The sequence below is a fragment of the Xenopus laevis genome, chromosome 7S (genome assembly GCF_017654675.1).
Source record: "Xenopus laevis strain J_2021 chromosome 7S, Xenopus_laevis_v10.1, whole genome shotgun sequence".
NCBI lineage: Eukaryota > Metazoa > Chordata > Amphibia > Anura > Pipidae > Xenopus > Xenopus laevis.
In genome coordinates, this window is record NC_054384.1 from 100,291,131 (window position 1) to 100,311,544 (window position 20,414).

The following is a 20,414-nucleotide window of genomic DNA, read 5'->3' on the forward strand; positions in this document are numbered from 1 at the left end:
ATTTGCTGTGGTGTAGATATATATGTAAATCGTGATACCCTGCATGCCCTTTTTTAAGGGGGAGAAGAAGATGTATTCTGCCTTCCATCACATGCTGGCATTAAGACAGTTCGTAACCTTGCCAGAAGATCTGGATGTTGGCTCCTCATTCCATCTGGGAGGATAGGAGACTGATTACAAGGAATAAAAGTAATAAAAGCAAACTCAACTGTGAAGTACTTTAGAAAGCAGCATGAAAATGAGCTTGTTATGTATGTTATTTTTATTATGCCATTATGCACAAAGCTTGGCCCGGCTCCAGCAGCTGTACATTGGTGTGATTAAGTTCAAGGCGCTCGCATCTGGCTGGCACCCACATTGGACATTCACGCAGACCAAATTAAATCGGAAAGCAATAGACTGCGTGACATGCACGGGTCCCTTTGTTCATAACAGAGCTGCTCAGAACTCTGGGGATCATTCCAAGGAGCCAGAGTGTGTGGGAGACTAACACCATACAAGGGCTCTTTAGCAATGCAAAGAATGCACCCCACCTACAGAAGCAGAAGTCAGGGTTCAGCCTAGGGAAAACATGAATGTGCTATTCATGTGGACATGATAAAGGGCAGCACTGGCACCAATTATTAAAGCACAGTGTGGTACTGTCTGCTCCCTTGTTCATTCTTCTAACCAGACTTTTTTGGTGAAACAATGCGATATCTCAACCATCCATTTTCTACACTGTATGTAGAACAGAGGGGTACAAAGGGGAAAAAAGTACTTCATTTAATAATGTAGAATTTAAATGTGCCATCATATAAGTATCACGGTTGCCTACAATGTGAGTGGTCTTAGGAAAAAATTACTTTTTATAGCTGACAATTCCTTTCAGTACATGTGCATTATCTGGCCCAGAACTCTCTTGTGACGAATATATAACATTCATTTGCTCTTTAATAGCTTTTGCAGGAAAAGAGCTTAGACTATGCAAATGGTGTCATGCTGGCCAGCTTCCAACACTGCCTTGCTTATTTATAGATTTCCTAGAGGTAATAAGTTATCCTTTAAAAGCCTGGCCACTAGCATTACAACAGCTAATCTGTTACAGTGGGCACACATTGACCTGTCACTAGTTGATCTGGTGACACATAAGAATAGCCAAGTGCACTGACCTGCTAACTGTGCCATGTAGACTTGAAAATGGGATTGTAAGCAGTTCCGCTGAGAGCACTTAGGTTCTCCCAACATGAATCCATTTTTCTTATGCAAGTCAAGGGCAAAAACTGGAGAACATACCTAAACCAAAGCAGTGCCCCAGATTAAAGCCAGAAGCAAAAAAAATAAATAAATAAAAGAGGATCCCAGGGTAATGAAGGAAGAACCCATGCAAAAAAAAAAATGCATTAAAGACAAACCACTCATGAACCTTCATGAGAACCATTGAGACAAAAAACATAAGTAGTGGTCTATTTGCCTTAGGTTCCCCCAACATTAATCCATTTTTAAGGCCAGTCAAGGGCAACATCTGGAGAACCTACCTAAACCAAAGCAGTGTCCCAGAAAAAAAAATCCCAGGGTAATGAAGGAAGACACCATTGAGGAGAAAAACACATTAAAGAAAAAACACTCATATACCCCTTCACGAGAACCATGGAGTCAAAAAAACAAAAGTAGTTGTCTATTTGCCAATGTCTTTACACGTTTGGCACTGTTCTACTGAAAATATTCAATTATTTCCTCAAATAAGAAAGCATGCCCCTAAAACCCACAGTAAATACATACAACTCCTTTCAAGACACCATGAGAACAAGGAACAAATGCAGAAGGGGCCAACAAAATGCTCCAAGGGCATCACAAATACCTTCAAATTAGGCTTCAATTCAGGCGGTGGATGTAGAAAGGCTGCAACAGCATGCAGTTTGTTTTTTTATATTTTCCCCTTGACAGATTTGAAATTGGGGCTGGACAATGCCCCCAAACACATTATGATGAAATTCAGGCAAGTAGGGCACACAGGAGATCTGATACACAGCTGAAGAAACAAGCTGCAATAACAAAGATGGATTTAGAACATGAATGCTATTTTAGTGGAGGGGTTTCTAAGATATGATTTATCAAAGAGTTATTTTTGAGCTATGGTGAGTTGTTATGAGGCTTGACAAGAGGAGACTGTAATGTTGCAGAGATAAGGGGAAGATGGGAACCTTGTGAAGTTTGTAGTCTGGGCAAGTTGACTGGCGCATTCTGGAAAATCTGCAATTGCACCAGCGACAGTTTCTCTTTGATGAGTGGTAGAGTTGGTTTCAATTCAACATTCCTAATCTAAGTGGAAAGACCAAGACTAGTCCGTGCCCATCAGGACCTTGCAGACAATGTTCTAGATCAATCATTACAAACATTGTGTTGTAAATGTTTGGGAGTACCTGCAGGACATTTGGACTGTACTGTATGTAGTGGCCATACATATAGCTCACCAACCCCTTTCTGTCTGGTGCTTATTTTTGAAATCCTGGTTTGGAAGCAAGTTTTGGTTCCATAAAAACAGTTGTACCGCAAAACAGAGCCTGCCATAGGTTTCCAGTCCACATATGGGCTACCAGATGACCAACAGCACATTTTGCTTGCATTGCTCCCCAACTCTTTATCCATCTAAATGTGGTTCATGTATAAAAAGGGTTGGGAGACCCCCATTCTAGAGACTGGTGAAATGTTAGGAGCAAGAGTCATCTGAACACTCCATTAAAAATTTAATCAATTTAAAATGATCCTTAAATAAGAACACTCTTCCTCAAATTCTAAACACATTTCATTTCCCGACTCCAAAAACAGAGCTCTCCCAGAATCATTATCCTGTAATTAGACATGGTTGTAACTCTGTACACCCTGCTTGTGGTCCAGGTCCCACCTACTGGTAGGGCAACCTCAGAACTTCTAATCGAATCATAAGGACTATATAAACTTTGCACATAGATATTGGTGTGACATAGGACATACAAATCTTTAGGGAGTATCTCCCTTTGGCCACAAGGCCAAAAATATTAGAAACAGCTGTTGTGGACTGGTGGGAGCGGGCCAGCCCTGGCAGTGAACAAACTGCTGTGTGTGGCTTGCGATGGGGAAATATTGCACAATTTCTCAGTGCTGTGAATTACAAGAATCAGAAATAAGATACTTGGTCTATGTCACCCTAACCATGGCTGATCTTTACTAAGCAACAAGTAATGCCAGCTTCCAAAATGGAGAATATTGAGTTCATCTGAGCAGATCTCAACAGCTCACTTGTATGGGATTTTACGGGGCAAAACCATTTACATGTCTGCATGCACAGAATGAGTAAAGGTGGCCCTACATTATTAGATCTGACTGTTTGGTGAGGTCGGAAAACGTGCAGATCTTTCACCGATGCAGCCACTAAACATCGGGCATAATTGCTGCTATGCCAGAAGTCAGATCAAGGAGATTCAGCCCTTGAACCAACCAAACATGGGCAGATAAGCTGCCGAATTGATCGGAAGAGCCTGAACTTGCAGTTTATATCTATTAATGTATGACCTCCTTAAAGGGGACCTTAGCACAAATAACTTATTATAACTTAAAGTTTGTGATTTATATCTGTTAAAACTTTTGTACCTGCTTTGACATACAGGTAGTTGTTTTTGCAGCTTCCTCTCCTCTTCCTTGATTGCAATTCCCCTCGAAGTTCAGCCGTCATGGGCTGTCCTACTCCCTAGTGCTCGAAGGGACAGCAGTTCTTCAACAAGTATGTATATATTGGAGCGTTAGGCCACCCTTGACCCCTTTCAGTAGTTATGAGCATTGGAGGGGCAGCCATTAATTACTTAATAATTACTTAAGAGCTGGTCAACCAGCCACTTGATCAGGATCAAGGGAGAGGAGAGAGAGAGAGCTACAAAAATGATTGCCTGTATCTCAAAGCAGATACAGACATATATTACAAGGTTGGCATCCTAAAGAAGGTTATGTAAAACTGACCACTTCTGGTGAGTAAATGACTTCAGCCCAAATAATTTGATAATGATAGCAAACGGCCTTCAAACACCAGTGCTCTGAGCAACACCTATCTGCCAACCATCCTTTATTTCATTTGAATCCCACATAAAGTCAATAAAGCATTACTGAGAAATAGTTTGCAGTGAATTCATTCTCACTATAAGCCAGTAATCTCAGCAGGGGTGTGTGGTTAAGCCACAAGGCTGGCTTGTCCTGGGATACTGAGAGGTGAAGGTCAGCAAAAGCTGGAGGGGGTGTAGGCTGGAAATTCCTGATGCAATTTTTATCAATATAATATCATATACACATTTGCTAATAACAATCCTTAATAGTGTATCAGTTATAAGGAATCCAAAAATCGTAGGGCTGTTCAAGTGTTCATCTTTTTGGGTTCTTCCCGTTAAAGGAAACATTTGTCTGTTTTGGTGCCACCGAGTAGGCCAAAAAGACACTTGGTGGATGTGATATAACCACCTTACTATTGCAGCCCTCCCATAGGGTAGTTTCTTCTTGGTGTCTTTCCACAGGTGGACAAATACCGGAAACCACCCCCTACTCCCTCTTGACTTTAATGGAAACTTAAATGTTCTAACATTTTATATTATATCAAGTGTAGGTAAATCTAAAACAACTGGACTTGCTGAGTAATCAATGAAGACGTTTCACTACTCATCCGAGCAGCTTCTTCAGTTCAACAGTTGAACTGAAGAAGCTGCTCGGATGAGTAGTGAAACGTCTTCCTTGATTACTCAGCAAGTCCAGTTGTTTTAGATTTACCTATACTAGATATACCATGACCTGGATGAATGAAAATCTTCATAGTCAACATTTTATATTGTTTCCATTAAAGTTAACGAAGAGTAGCAAAAGGGTGTTAGAGTTCTTCTCCTCTGGTGGACACCATCCCATGTGACATTAGCTTAAAATGTGTGTACAAATGTCATTTTATAACAACTGTAGGTAATAGTGTGATTAAGTGAGGAAAGAGAAACAGCCTGGAATGGAATAACGTCCTGGCCAAGTGTATTCTCTAACGAAACAAGCCTTTAGTAACAGCTCTATTCTAACAGGTGCTGCCTTTTTAAACTATTTCAGTAGCACCAGCTGTCAATGAGTTGGCCCTTTCCTCTCCCTGTTCCATCCTTTATCTTCCCACTCTTTCCATTTGCAACTCTGAGAAATAGCAAACAGAATGTGTGTGTGTGTCCTGCGATTCACCATGGGAACCCACATCAGCTCTTTGCGGAAAAAGAAGATATGATAGAAGCTCAGATGAGAAGGAGAAAAGTCTAACCACCAGGTTCTGTTTTATCAGAACCTCGATATGTATCCAGACCATCAAGGCTTGGTCATTAGAAGCAATTTATACATTCACCTAAGAACACACGAGTATATAAAGCATTTCTAAGCAAACCATATTTGTTTCTGCTCGGACAGGCAGTAAAGTACTGAAGACATGACTGTGAGCAAAGAAAGACCCTTTATCTGCACACAGGAACTGCCATATTGATTGTCTTGGCCAAAGCCTTCTACACAGATAACTAAATCTTCCATTTACGACTACTAGGGTTTCTGTTCTAATGGGGCTAGGTGTAAAGCCATATAGCAGCTCCCTTGGGTACAAATGAAGCTATGCAGAGACGGAAGGTTCTATGGATCCAACAAATTGTGCCCTTACACTGCTTAATGCTTTAAGAAGGAAGCAATCTACGACATAGTGATGTATTACAACTACACCGCAAAATGGGTCATTTTTAGGATTCCAATGTATGGTTCTACACACCCAAAATATTGTGTAAATAAAATCTCTCTTGTATTAAAACCAAAACAACAACAACACGTATCTTTAGAGCAGGGGTCCCCAACCTTTTTTACCCATAAGCCACATTCAAATGTAAAGAGAGTTGAGGAGCAGGGGGGGGGTGTACAATCTACAGAGCAGCGGGATGCATTATGGTTACAATAGTGTTGTAGGAAGAGTTTACTTTAATATGATGATGATTTTGATAACTAACTAATCTTGCCTTGCACAACTTTCTCCATGAGGATTGAAGATTATCTGCAAGTATCCATACGCACACAGGGAAAATCCAATTAAAATCGCTACCAGGCTGGGAGCCAAAGGGGGAAAAAAAAAAAACTAGAAACCAAAACATGAGAATACATTCTGCATCTGATCTACTGCTCCTCAGTTTAACAGCATAAAGCTGTTCCCAAGCCCCGAGCAGGTGCACTCACCATGCAGATTTAGGAACATTGGCTGAGGGGGTGCTGTACGGACACTAGCCCAAAAAACCTGCCTGTTCGACTGAATCTGTGTTCAGACAGCTGTGTACAGATCTACAGATGGTGGTTTTACCCTTTGTTAAGATGAATTAAGACAGTAAAACATCTGTATCCTTTAGAAGCTACCTACTCCAACATGTAATTTACTCCCCAAATGGTTTGGCTAGAGCAGAGAAGGCTTTCTGACTCGCATCCGACATCCCATGCACATTACAAGGTGGGTGGAGCAATCCTGCGATTCCTTTATACTGCTTCACAGAGTTGATTTCCACAACATATGAAACCTATTTAATATTCAACCTCATGGGGAAAGTGCAGTATATGTCCAGGCTGCGTGGGGTAAAAGAATTTCAAATAGAACCAACTGTGTGGGGCAGGGATATATCAATGTTTGTGCAATTGTGCATGGCTAGGCACGCCACTCCCATTGGCCATAATATTCGCTCATGTACTGAAACATATCTGTGAAAAATTCAGGACCCCCCTCTCTTCTCTACGAAAGTCATGTGACTAATCAGGGTAGAGAGTAATTTCCCTTCCTCAGCCAATTCTCCATCCCATCTGTTTCCTTCTCTCTTTGCTTCTCTGGCATTACAGTGTTTATAGCAGAGATGTCAAACCAGCCAACGGTTTCTGAACTACATTGCCCAGCATCTTCATCCAGTGCATACACTGACACTCCACTGGCTGGCTGAGGATGCTGGTAGTTGTGGTGCACGGCGGCAGGAGAGCATAGAATCTGGTGAACATCCAAATGGCCATGTAAGAAACCTAAACCAGATCTATCCATTTCGGTTCTTTCTCTGTTTTATCTCCACATACTTCTTGTAGAAGTGGATGTAACATAATTGGTCCAATGCATGGGAAAGATGGACGTGGTTATAAACACATGCAAAAGCTTGTTTGTCTCAAAGTCAGTTTCTGGATTCTGCTTCCCACTATAGTGGGAAAGGCGAAATATATTGGAAGGTTCAGTATGCCACTGCCCTTAAAAATGCAGAAGATGGGGATACCTAGGTACAATATTGTTTTTTAATTTATAGTGGGCAATGTTGTCCTGAATTTATACATCATGTGTTCCAGTGGAGATTCCAATCTAGGGTCAATTTTAAAATGAACATGTGCCCCTGCCTTTAGGTTTTGGAGTATGGGAGAAAATCCATGCAAGAACATACAGAGTAGATAATGGCCTGTTGGAATTGATCCTAAGACCCTAGAGCAGTGATCCCCAACCAGTAGCTCGCGAGCAACATGTTGCTCACCAACATCTTGGATGTTGCTCTCAGTGACCTCAAAGCAGGTGCTTATGTTTGAATTCCAGGCTTGGAGGCAAGTTTTGGTTGTATAAAAATCAGATGCACTGCCGACCAGAACCTCCTGTAGGCTGCCAGTCCATATAGGAGGCTACCAAATAGTCAATCGCAGCCCTAATTTGGCACCCCAAGAACTTTTTGCATTCTTGTGTTGCTCCCCAGCTCTTTTTATTTTTGAATGTGGCTCACGGGTAAAAAAGGTTGGGCGCCCATGCCCTAGAGTGACCAACAAGAAGTCCTTAAAGTGCACTGAAGATAGACATACATGCCCAGATTTAATCTGGCAGATGTTGTCCATACAGTTTGACCTTCTAAGCATGTCTATAAACCTGGGGTATGGGTCATTTGATAGATCAGTCCAAAGTGAACATTTTCATAAGCTTTTCAGTGGCTACATGGTGCATAAACATACACGGAATAGAGAAAAGTCATAGTTCCCCCTTTTAAGATCTGACTGTTCTGGCCTTCAACAATAGCATTTAGTCATGGCATATATGACCCATTGTACAACATATGCCGCATCAAGTGCAGGTCCTATAAGTATTCTGCTTTAGACCACAAAATAAAGGTGTTCATATACAAAAAGAAGGCCTGAAATCGTGGTCCATCCATAGAGGTGCACATGGTCCACCTTTACTTTACCTTTTCCACCTTTGCACAAACATAGTTTCATTCTTTTTAGAAATGCCTCAACCCATATGAGGATTCTAAGAGCAATCACTACAGCAAACTCCCATAATGCACAGAGACTACTGTACAAAGAAATTATGCACAAGGCTATGCAGTAGCAGCACCTCCTCCTACTAGAACTGTGAACACACAACATTTTGGGGTAGGGCAAAAAGGACAATTGCCTTTAGCATCAGTAAATGGTTATTTTATATTCTGTAACAATTGTTTGAGATTCTCATTATAAGCATCAGGGATGGCAAACTTTAGTCTTCAGTTGACTCTTGAAGGATGCTATGACTGCTTTGACTTTTGGCTCAAAAACAGCTGGAGGACTGCACGTTGGAATTCATGGACTTTCAGAATTCACTGAATTGCCAGTGCCCTCCTATTTTTAGAAGTCTGGCCCTGATTGTGCCCGTGTTTGCTGTTAATGCCCTGCCATTTGTCCATTATGGATATCACCATCTTGGCATCCTTTTTAAGAATTTATGAAACCTTTGATACATGTATTCATCATCTCTAATCTTCATACAAGCTGGAGAAGAATCCAGCCCAGTGCTCTGCCCTTTCCTTTGAAATAGAAGCCATTAGGATTCCAACTCAAAATTAACATAGTAACAAAGACAAAGACGAATTATGATCCAACAAATCTCTCCCACCCACTGCATTGTTGTATCTGCTCCAAACAGAGGGATGTTATGGAGTGAAATGTGCTAGACGACACTGGGATTGTGTAGTGCATCAGAGCAAAATAACATCACAACCCACAACTCGTGCTGTTTTTCCCATCAGAGAACAGAAGCTTCTTCTTTAATTGCAGGGGCGGCACTTGGCAGACATTACCATAATAAACACAGCGCTGCACAAATCTGATGATAAAGGAAGAGTATGTAAGTCTAGCAGAACCACCCCCAAATCCTGTTTAACCTATAGCATTCAATACTTGATGCCTGGTGGTGGGCTCAGCTGCCTCCGATGGAAATCAAAACTGAGCAAGGGTTTGACAGTTGAGCATTCTCATGCTTTCTATAGGCCAAGCAGCAGAATATTTTCCCAACAGGATAAAAATAGAAGAACTTTAGGAGCATTACGGAGACCCTCTACATTTTAAAAGATACCAAAGGATACCAAAACCCAAGCAGTGTGGGGAATGGTAAATGAGGAGCAGAGTTGGATGAGGAGTTTTAGCTCTCCTAGAAGCATTTTCTGCAGAATTCTAGATACTGCTCATAGTAAAGTGTTGTCCTAGCAGGTTCTCAACAGAACCTCAATAATAATAATAATAATAATAATAATAATAACAGGTAGTTCACCAACCAACTACTGATTCATGTGCTCAGTAAGGCAGAAAACCCACTGAGATAGATGAACACTGAGATAGAGGAACCTTCCTTGTAGTACAAAAGCATCACCAAAAGTACTCAGAGCCCTTAAGGTGGACACACAAAAGTCATGGGATATATCAGCGAGTATCACATTTTGGCTATTGAGCTATGCAAGTATGCAACTAAAAGTGGCCATAAATTACTCAATACCCGATGTCACCAAACAATCGGATCTCTCCCTGATATGCCCAAATTAAGGTGGGTGATATCGGGTTGACCGATCGTGGGCCCTAGGACCCAAAGATCGGATCCAAATGGAGGAAATATGGGGGCATCAACAAACAGATGTGGCCGCCATCCGACGGGATTTTATTTACCCTGCCCGATCAATCGGGGATGCCCATAGGATGGCCCCACACACATAAGCTGCCGACTGTCGGCAGCTTTTATCGGCCAGCGTATGGGAGCCTTTAGACAGGGGTCCCCAACCATTTCTAACCAATGATCCACATTCAAATGTAAAGATTTGAGGAGCAACACCAGCATGAAGCAAGTTCCTGGGAGTACCAAATATGGACTGTGCTTGGCCATTTGATAGGGATGCACCAAATGAACTATTTGGGATTCGGCCGAACCCTTTGTGAAAGAATCAACCGAATACCAAACTGGATCCTAATTTGCATTTGCGAATTAGGGAGGGAAAGGAAAAAATTTTTTACTTCCTTGTTTTGTGAAGAAAAATCACACAATTTTTCCTAATCCTAATTTACATATGAAAATTAGGATTCTGATTCAGTTCGGCCAGGCACAAGGATTCGGCTGATCGGAATCCTGCTGAAAAAGGCTGAATCCCGAACTGAATCCTGGATTCAGTACATCCCTACTATTTGGAAGCTACTGTGTGGACTGGCAGCCTGAAGAAGGCAGCACAAATGGTTTTTATGCAACTAAAACTTGCCTCGAAGCCATGAATTCAAAAATAAGCACCTGTTTTGAGGCCACTGGGAGCAACATGTGCTCTATGGTACCTGAACAGATGGAAACCATACAAATACACACTATGGCCACCCATGTTGCTTCTCATCTCTTCCTCATCTGCCAATCCATCATACACTGGCTGACATGGAGCATGAGTAGATAAACCATTCCAGCATGTCTAGCAGAAACAAGTCTTAGTGTAGTTATATTGAAGCTTCAATAAATCTACACAACGATTTGAAAAGGTGGCCACTCTGTTGCAACTGTTGCAGAGCCAAATTGAATCTTATATAACGAGCTGTGGATCAAGCTGGAAAATGTGATTCTACATTATTCCAGCATGTGAACTGGTGAACCAATTTGTCTCCTCTCGACAAAAATCACGGTCATTAATTGGGATTGTCATTTAGGTATGCACCGAATCCCCTATTTTGGATTCGGCCGACTCCCCGAATCCTTGGTGAAAGATTTGGCCGAATACAGAACCCTAATTTGCATATGCAAATTAGGGGCAGAAAAGGAAAAAGTGGAAAAAAATTATTCTTTTGTGACGAGAAGTCATGTGATTTCCCTACCCCGCCCCTAATTTACATATGCAAATTAAGATTCGGATTCGGTTTGGCCAGGCACAAGGATTCAGCCGAATCCTGGCCGAGTCCAGAACCGAATCCTGGATTCGGTGCATCCCTATTGTCATTAGAGCTTTAGATATCCTCGAGTTATCGTTATTATACAATGTACCTTACTCTTGATAACAATTAGAAACCCAAAAGAAATCCAGATGGAACTGCACTTTAATCATTTGTCCCTACTGCTGTCTTTCGCTGGTGACACAGAAATATTTAAAAAAAAAAATAAAAAAAATTATATATATATATATATATATATATATATATATATATATATATATATATATATATATATATATATATATATATATATATATATATATATATATTGTCCCAAATTGCTATAAGAGCAAGCACAGATCTGATAGCAGTACAGCAGAGGTTAATAAGTACAGCAGAGGTTAATAAGCTTGCAGTGAGTATAGACATGTCCGTATTCCCATGAGCATGCTGGTATGCGCGTGTCTCTATAACGTTTGTCTGTGAGTATATACATGTGTCTCCAACCTCCAGAGTGTGTGTGTATAAGTGAAAGTAATGGTGTGTGTGTGTATCAAGTGACACTATTCATGTCAGTATGAGAGTTTGCTGCCCTGTGAGTATATATGACTGTTTAAATACCTATCAGCTGTATGCAAGAGTGAGTATGTGTTTATTTGTATTGCTATATATTAATGAGTGTGTTTGCTGTTGGTTGATAGCACAGCTACGTCAGCTACATCACTCTTAGTTCAGGGCTCCCCAACCTTTTTTTTTTTTACCTGTGAGCCACATTCAGATGTAAAATGAGCCAGGGAGCAACTTAAGCATGAAAAACGTTCCTGGGTGGTGCAAAATAAGGGCTATTTGGTAGCTCATATGTGGACTGGAAGCCTACAGGAGATTCTATGAGGGGGATACTTTAAGCAGGAATCCCCAACCTTTTAAACCCGTGAGCAACATTCAGAAGTAAAAGGAGTTGGGGAGCAACACTAGAATGAAAAATATTCCATGCCAAATAAGGTTGTGATTGGCCATTAAGTAGCCCTGATGTGGATTGTCAACCTACATTGAGACTCTGTTTGGCAGTGCACCTGGTATTTATACAACCAAAACTTGTCTCCAAGCCTGGAATTCAAAAATAAGCTCCTGCTTTGAGGCCACTGGGAGCAACATCCAAAGGGTTGGAGAGCAACATGTTGCTCACGAGCTACTGGTTGGGGATCACTGCTTTAAGGCATGAGCTGTCAATCTACTCACCTGGCCAACCAAGTGGCCCCCGGCCCGATGGTTGCATCATCATGCATTGGTCATCCCCCCTGTATGGCAATCTGTACAGTAGGTGCTAAATCAAGCCAGTTCTGTTACCCCTAGCAACCTGTAGGTTAAGGGTCCCTTTTAATTTGCAAGCAGGGTCGGAATCGGCCAACGGGACACTGGGAAAAAACCCAGTAGGTCCCGACGGTCCAGATCCGCACCCAGATCTGCGATTTGGATACTTCTTAATGCCGCAACCTCCCTTTGTCGAGCGGTTGCTGCAAAAAAAATTGAGTGGGTACAAGGCACAGTGTGCCCGCACACACGCCGCAGCACGCCAGCGCAGCAGAGGGGCCTCAGGGGCAGTAGCCCCGGTGGGCCCCCAGTCCGACCCTGTCTGCAAGCCACATTAAAATGAGTTAGGGAGCAAAACGAGGAAGAGGTCCTGGGGTACCAACTATGGGCTGTGATTGGTCCCACGTGGACTGGCCTGTGGTCTACAAGAGGCTCTATATGACAATAAATCTGGTTTTTAGGCACCAAAACTTGCCTCCCAGCCAGGATTCAAACATAAGCAGCTGCTCTAATGCAACTGGGAGCAACATCCAAGGGGTTGGTGAGAATTGTTTGGGGATCACTGCTCTAGTTCAATAGGATGAGAATGCATTGTTCAAAGATATGAATTATTGGATGATGTAGTCCTATCGTTGTTTAGTTTGGTTCAACTTCAGAGTTAGGCACCGCCAGACCTAGTGACTTTCACAATATAAAGAATAGACTCTGGAGAACCAATTGCTGATTAGTGATTCATTTATTCAAAACCAGTGCACGACATGTTTCGGGCCCAGTGGCCCTTCCTCAGGTGCTTGTACTACAAGCACCTGAGGAAGGTGATAAGCCTGATAACCTCACAGGATTAGTAGCTAAATGAACATCAATAGGGCCAACAAGACTACATATAAAGTTTCCTGGGCAATAACTGCATCAGATGCAAGAGGAAGATATTAGGTGGTGATTTCCATAGTGTGGACTTTGTTAATTCCCATTGACATCCATGGAATGTACTGCAGGTAACACCGGAAATGCTCATTGATGTCATTGGGATGCGAGACTTGGTGAGTCAGACGTTATCTTGATAGTGACTCACCATTAACCACAGGCATCTTAAACGTGACTATCTGTACCAGCTGTTGGGTGCCAAGTGTGTCATAGCCCAAAGTATCTGTGTTACTAAAAAATAAACAGGATTTAGGCAAGTCACTTATAAATGTAGGGAAACTGTCACAGATCACTATCAATGATTGTTAGTGGGAACCTGGCACATAATGAAAGGGGGGGGTTATAATAATATAAGCATACCTTCCAACATTTTGGAAATAGAAAGACAAAACGATCTGAAAATGTTTGACCACACCCCCTAATTACCATGTTCATTTGACAAAATTTGGCAGGTTATGAAAGTTTGAACACATTTCTGTGGTTTTTATGTGTTGTACAGTTTTGCTAATGAAGGTGAATTGCCATTTAAGCTGCAAGTCACAGTTTCCCCCAAGAGACCTGCTTATCTTAAATTGTTACACTTGCTTCTTTGCTTATCTTAAATTGTTACAAATGTATCTAAGTGCACCTGCCACATATTCTGGGCTCTCTGCCAAAAGCCAATTAAGTTTTAGAAACATTGTATCTTTTTCCGGCTGTTAAGTGCAGGAGATCAAAGAGAAAGTCGGGACTTTTCAGTAAGGCTGTGGGCACACGTTTTTCCGCTGCATTTTCCGCACGTGTAGCTACGATATCGGTATAAGCTTAGGAAATGGTACAATACTGCTAGCGTTAACGTGGCAGTCAGCAAAGCGGCGAAAACGGCATTTGTCCAGGGCCTAACAATTCGGGACTGCGGGTTGAGCTGTCAAAATCGGGACTGTCCCGCAAAAAAAAACAGGACAGTTGGGAGGTAGACAGGTGCTAAGTTTGAACAGTTTTAGTCATCTATAGCAACTAGTCAGAAGGTAGTATTTACAGGTCACCTATTTGAAAGACATTGAGAAAAACAAACACCAATGGCACTACTGATGCAGTTAAACTGGTGAAGGATGTTTATTTGCTCATGAAATTAAGTAGCAATGTTTCGGGCCTTTACAGGGCCCTTTGTCAATCCTTAAATTATTGTTTTGGACCCTGCATCTGGTGGCACCTGACACCAAACAGGTATAATACACATGTAGAAGCACTCCATTCTGGGGCCTGTCTGAAAGCAATGGACATGGGCAACATCGGACTGGGTGGGTCCAGGTCAAGCAGGACTGCCGAATCTGAGGCTCAATCACCAGTCCCTGGACCCTCACCACCCTTGTGGGCCCCCAGCCGCAACCCTATCCCCCCCATGTGCCTTCTTTTATCTTCTCGACTAGGCGGTGGAGGTCAATGGGGTGCTCAATCTCATGCGCCCGAGGGAAACTGGTCTGAGCCCATGATGGTCGGGGCACACCGGATTTTTTTTCCTGGTTTCCGGTCAGTCTAGTGCTGGACATGGGTAACTACACATTGGCACACTTTGCCCATTCCCCTAATCGTCCTTCATTAATAATGTGTGTGGGATTTTTAATTGCAAAGATTATCAGCCCTTCCAGCCCTATGTCAAGTGTTAGGTTTGTCTACAGGTTGGTTCTTGCTCTGCCCACTTCAGAATTGCTCACACGTGGACAAAATAAAAATCACACAAACGAGTGCAAGAGACACACAACAAGACATTAGCCTAGTGCTCTCTGTCGCTTTGAACTTGAGGTCGGCTGACTCACACCTAGAACTTATCCCAGAATCACTTGCACTGCAGTCATGTCATTAAACTCATTAATGTGCCAGCTCCAAAACCGGGAGCCTATCTTAAGATTTAGCAAGACTCTGCCGCTGTTGTTATTAAAGACATCTTTATTCTATTAATTATATTCCAGCTTCAGGTGTAGTTTCTTGTTAGACGACTGAATGAATTCCCCACAAAAAAGGGGGAAGGGAGCATTTGTTGTCTGACTCTCATACAATTTGTCCAGGCTGCACAAAGACTCTTTTGTTGAACTGTTGTACCTTGTCGGGCGGCTGATCCAAAGACCAGGTAAACAGCACCTGCGGGCATCACCGCTCAAGCCTGAAGTGATAGGAACAACTCAGGTCAGAGGATTTATGAGACACCCACAAGCATTCACTCATCATTTCCGAGAGCTCAGCTGAGACAGAGAGCAGACAGATCCTCTTTCACTCCCACATACAAAGCCCAAACAGGCCGGGGAATTAAACAGCTCAACAGAGCAGAGAAATGGCAATTAGCTCCAGAAAAAAATATCTTCCTGTAGTTAACATTGACTCCTTGTATTAATGAGTAACTTGAAAAGTACATTTTTTTTTGTTTTACTCTCAAAGGGGCACAACCTAAGAGAGAGAGGGAGGGAGGGTATTTTTAAGGGTAAATGATTTAAGCTGCATTAAGCCCACTGCTTATCCAACCTGTTTTAAACATGTGGTTTACCTTCAAGATAACTTTTAGTATGCTGTAGAATACCCAATTCTTAGCAACTTTAAACTTGGTTTATCCGTCCAACCCTCCCTCCTCTGTCCATCCATCCATCCCGTCTGTCCCTCCCTGCCCTGTCCATACGTCCGGCCCCTGTACAGCCATCCCTCCCGCCTCTGTCTATCCCTCGCTGCCCTGTCCGTCCTTCCCCTGTCCTCCCTGCCCGTGCTCCTTCCCCTGTCCATCCCTCCCTCCTCTGTCTGTCCCTCCTTGCCTTGTCTGTCCTTCCCCTGTCCGTCCATCCCTCCCTCCTTGGTCTGTCCCTCCCTGCCCGTCCTTCCCTTGTCCGTCCTTCCCTGTCCCTCCGTTTGCCCTCTCTCTCTCTCTTTCCCTCCCGTCCGTCCCTACCTTCCTCTCTCCTCTGTCCATCCCTCCCTCCTGTATCCATCCCTCCCCTGCCCCAAATGCCCCTCAACTTCTCCTTGCACCTAAGTTATGATGCACGTGTATGTATGTATGCAAGCACGCGGGGAGGGGGGGGGCGGTGTTGCCCGACCGGGTTACCAAAGCATTGGTTGCCTTCGTTTTTCTTGTCATTTATATGTTACTCATCTGTCTATCCTGGTCTATTTCTTATTACAGTCTTGCATTCAAGCCACTACCTGGTTGTTAGGGTAGTTTGGACCCTGGCAACCAGATAGCTGTTGGAATTCCCAGCTGAAGAGAAGATGAACAAAACTAAATCATACAAAATGACCAATTGAAAATTGTCTCAGAACATCACATTTACATCATATTAAAATTTAAAGGTGAATAACCTCTTTAAGATAAAGGCTGAACTACATGTGCCCATGCAATCCCCAGACCTTTCCACTTGTCCTTGCTGAACAGACTGAGGCATAAATATGTTACCCCTGTATAAGCCGAATGCCTGCTGTTCAGATGGCACCTTAGATACCAACCTGCAGCCAGTCTCTATTTCTCCTCTGCCAACAGGGTGGGGACACGGGTGAGAACGAGCCCAGATACCCACGCAGCTGTTCTCTACAGAGTGTTACGTCCATACGGAATGGAAACAGGAGATCCTGCTATCTTGTCACATTTTCCAAGATAGCAGGAGAGAGAGAGAGAGAGAGAGAGAGAGAGAGAGAGAGAGAGAGAGAGAGAGAGAGAGAGAGAGAGAGAGAGAGAGAGAGAGAGAGAGAGAGAGAGAGAGAGAGAGAGAGAGAGAGAGAGAGAGAGAGAGAGAGAGAGAGAGAGAGAGATTGGAGTAAATATAATCAGTGTAATTAATGTATATATAACAAGGATTTAATGCCACACAATACGTGAGATTTGTATTATCCACTGCGATAAGCACAACGTGTGTTTTCTGAGCAAATAAATGGGTAACCCACTGTTTGTTTATATGGTTGAAGTTTAACTCCCAAGCTTTACAATCTGGATGAATGGACCCCGCAGTTTGCCTGACCTTCGACCCCTACCTGCTGTTGAACTACAACTCCCAGAATTCCCCAGGGTGAGTGTGGAATCTGAAGGTCATACAGCAGCTGCAGGTTGATGTGCAGAGTTTATACGGAGTGGGGGGGGGGGAAATGTTCAGACAGTTTGCCCCCTCCCTTTACCAAAAAAAAGGATAAAAATGGCCTAGCCCTGTCAAATGTAAATAGTAAGCATACTAGCTTGGGTAAGTCTCAAATGCAAATGTGTTGCTCCCAAAATCTTTTTACATTTTAATGTAGTCCCAGGTTAAAAGGTTTGGGGACCCCTGTCCTACAGGTTGCTAGGGGTAACAGAACTGGCAAGATTTAGCACCTACAGATTGCCATACACAAGCCAACCAATGCCAATGCTACAACCAGCATCCCAGGGGCCACGTGGTTGGCCAGACAAGTAGGACTGTTCATGTATGGACGGCTCATGCCAGAAAATAACCCCCTAAGATCTAAAATATCACTCCAAAGGCCTCCTAGAAAGTGCAGACCCCCTTATTTTAATAAGGCAACTCATAAACCATATCCAGGTGCCTTATATGGAAACCCGTTATCCAGAAAGCTCTGAATTAGGGAAGGCCATCTCCCATAGACTCCATTTTATCCAAATAATCCAACATTTTAAACATTATTTCCTTTTTCGCTGTTGTAATAAGAAAAGTACTTTGGATATAATTAATCATTAATTAATTATTAAGCAAAACAATCCTACCAGGTTTATTTAACATTTCAATGATTTTTAGTAGACTTGTCTTGTATGGAGATCCAAATGACAAAAAGCTCTGTTATCCAGAAAACCCCAGGTCCCCAGCATTCTGCATAACTGATCCGGTACAGATATTAGTTTGCAATGGTATTATGTTCCCACACAATAAGTAATTGGCGTCTGTACCGGACATATATATATATATATATATATATATATATATATATATATATATATATATATATATATATATATATATATATATATATATATATATATATATATACACACACACACACACACACAAGATTCGCTGTCTTAAATATATTGATAATGGGTTGAGTGCAGAGGAATCTTGTATTTGTCTATATGTTTTTGTGGTCACACCCTCATTGCACCCCCACCTAATGATTTTAAAAACTAGTGGTGAGCACAACTTTCCCTTGTTTGTTATAGTTATACAGGAGCAGTGACCAGCTCCATGTTGTAGCTCCCACCCCCTCCAACTATAGTCAGGTGATCCCACTGGTGTCTAATAAAAGGGCAGCCAAGTTTGGGAGTTTTACTTTGAAAGCAGCTAGCAAGTTGCAGGTAAAACGTATTCGTCCCTTTTATAAAATGTATAATTAAACCATAGAATTCTTAATGAATCAGATGAAAATTGAGCATAGGACTGGCCAGATATGGGATGACTTTGACGTAGTTGGCCAGCTTAAATATATTGCAATATATGGACAAACAATCCCTGTTTTGTTTAAAGGGTAAGGCATTTTTCAGTAGCAGTATGCACAAAATGTCGCTGTCTTAAATATATTGATAATGGGTTGAGTGCAGAGGAATCTTGTATTTGTCTATATGTTTTTTGTGGTCACACCCTCATTGCACCCCCGCCTAATGATTTTAAAAACTAGTGGTGAGCACAACTTTCCCTTGTTTGTTATATATATATATATATATATATATATATACACACACATCCATCATATTTAACCCTAACATTTCACAGCTGGACCTTATATTAGCTCACCGACCCCCTTTCTGTGTGTTACCCAATCAAAATGTTCTGCCGTCCTATACAAATCCTGCCACCCAGAAACTATTTTAGTAGAGAAGTTTTGCGTAAATGGGATATATTAAAGGACAAGCAAACCCTTATCCAGTGTTGCACAGCACCATCTTTCCCACATGACCCTTGAAGACACCATTGTCAAAAGGAATAACTATAATTTCTCTCTTTTGATTTACAGAAACCGTTTCTGATTTTTTTTTCCGGCCCTGTAGGGTCTCAGGAATGTTATACAAATACTAAGCACCGCCTGCATGTGTGGGCAAAGAAAGTCCATGCTGGATACCAATGTGGTAGGGGGGAAATTCTTTCACGCTACGCCGCTCTAGAACGCCATTTCCTACTGGCTTCCATTTTGTATGTGCCAGTTAACAGGGAGCAGTAGAGGCCTCGGATGGATTCACTGGGTAATTAAAAGTCGCTCCCAGCAGTTCTGTAGTTGGGGGCAAGACTAGTGCAGCGACCTGTGAAAGCAAATACGACTCTCCTCGGAGGACATTTTCTGGAAGTCACGCTGGACCCCCACCCTCTCACTTTGTTATAGGCCTGTAAAGTGGAAACACCACATTGCTTTGCTCAGACATCATGCAGCAGAGGGGTTTCCAGTTTCACATCAAACCACCAGCGTTCCTCAGTCATCCGTAAGGTGCCAACACTTGTTAAAGGGACAGTGATCTTTCAACAATAAAGACACTCAAAAAAGCTCTTCAAGAAAGCATTAACCATTTACATCAGTTTGCTGAATAAGCACCCTATGCACCCAGCCTGCTAACAACATTCCTCCTCTGTATATGGACATGCATATTGAAAGGGGATTTAAACCAAAAAAAATAAAAATTAGCTCTATGGAAGAAATTGTGACTCCAAGCAACTTTCCAAAATGGACTGCAATTCCCACTGGTGGCAAAGCTATTGTGATTGTTACTCAAAGGAGTATGGTATCTGTCCCTTTCTATTCTTTGTCCCTGTGCTTGTGACTTTTGAAACAATGTCGCAGAAACCGTCTGATTAAGAGACATGAGAAGAAGAATGCAAGACAACATTGTCTCAAGAGACAAAACCGACATAAAGTGCATAAAGTGATCAACAAAGACTTTTATTTGCATTTACAAATAACTTTAAAAACACTGCAAATATAGGGTGAATGTGTATATATACATGCAAGCACTGGCAGATTTGGGGAGATTAGTCGCCAGCGACAAATCTCCACTTCTTCGA

General features: G+C 42.2%; 1 protein-coding gene across 6 annotated transcripts in view; it reads right to left on the bottom strand.

Annotated features, from left to right (window-relative positions):
• The window catches only part of plekha4.S (pleckstrin homology domain containing, family A (phosphoinositide binding specific) member 4 S homeolog), a 64,366-nt gene that overhangs the window by 31,105 nt on the left and 12,847 nt on the right, over nucleotides 1-20,414 (bottom strand). Inside the window, exon 2 of one of the 6 annotated variants that reach the window (XM_041571628.1) lies at nucleotides 16,894-17,019. The exons of 4 other annotated variants lie outside the window; for them this stretch is intronic. The gene's annotated coding sequence lies outside the window, so the exon portion shown is untranslated. Of the gene's footprint in view, nucleotides 1-1,840; nucleotides 1,862-16,893; nucleotides 17,020-20,414 lie in introns of those variants that run through there. One more of the 6 variants, XM_041571631.1, reaches the window with a different exon arrangement.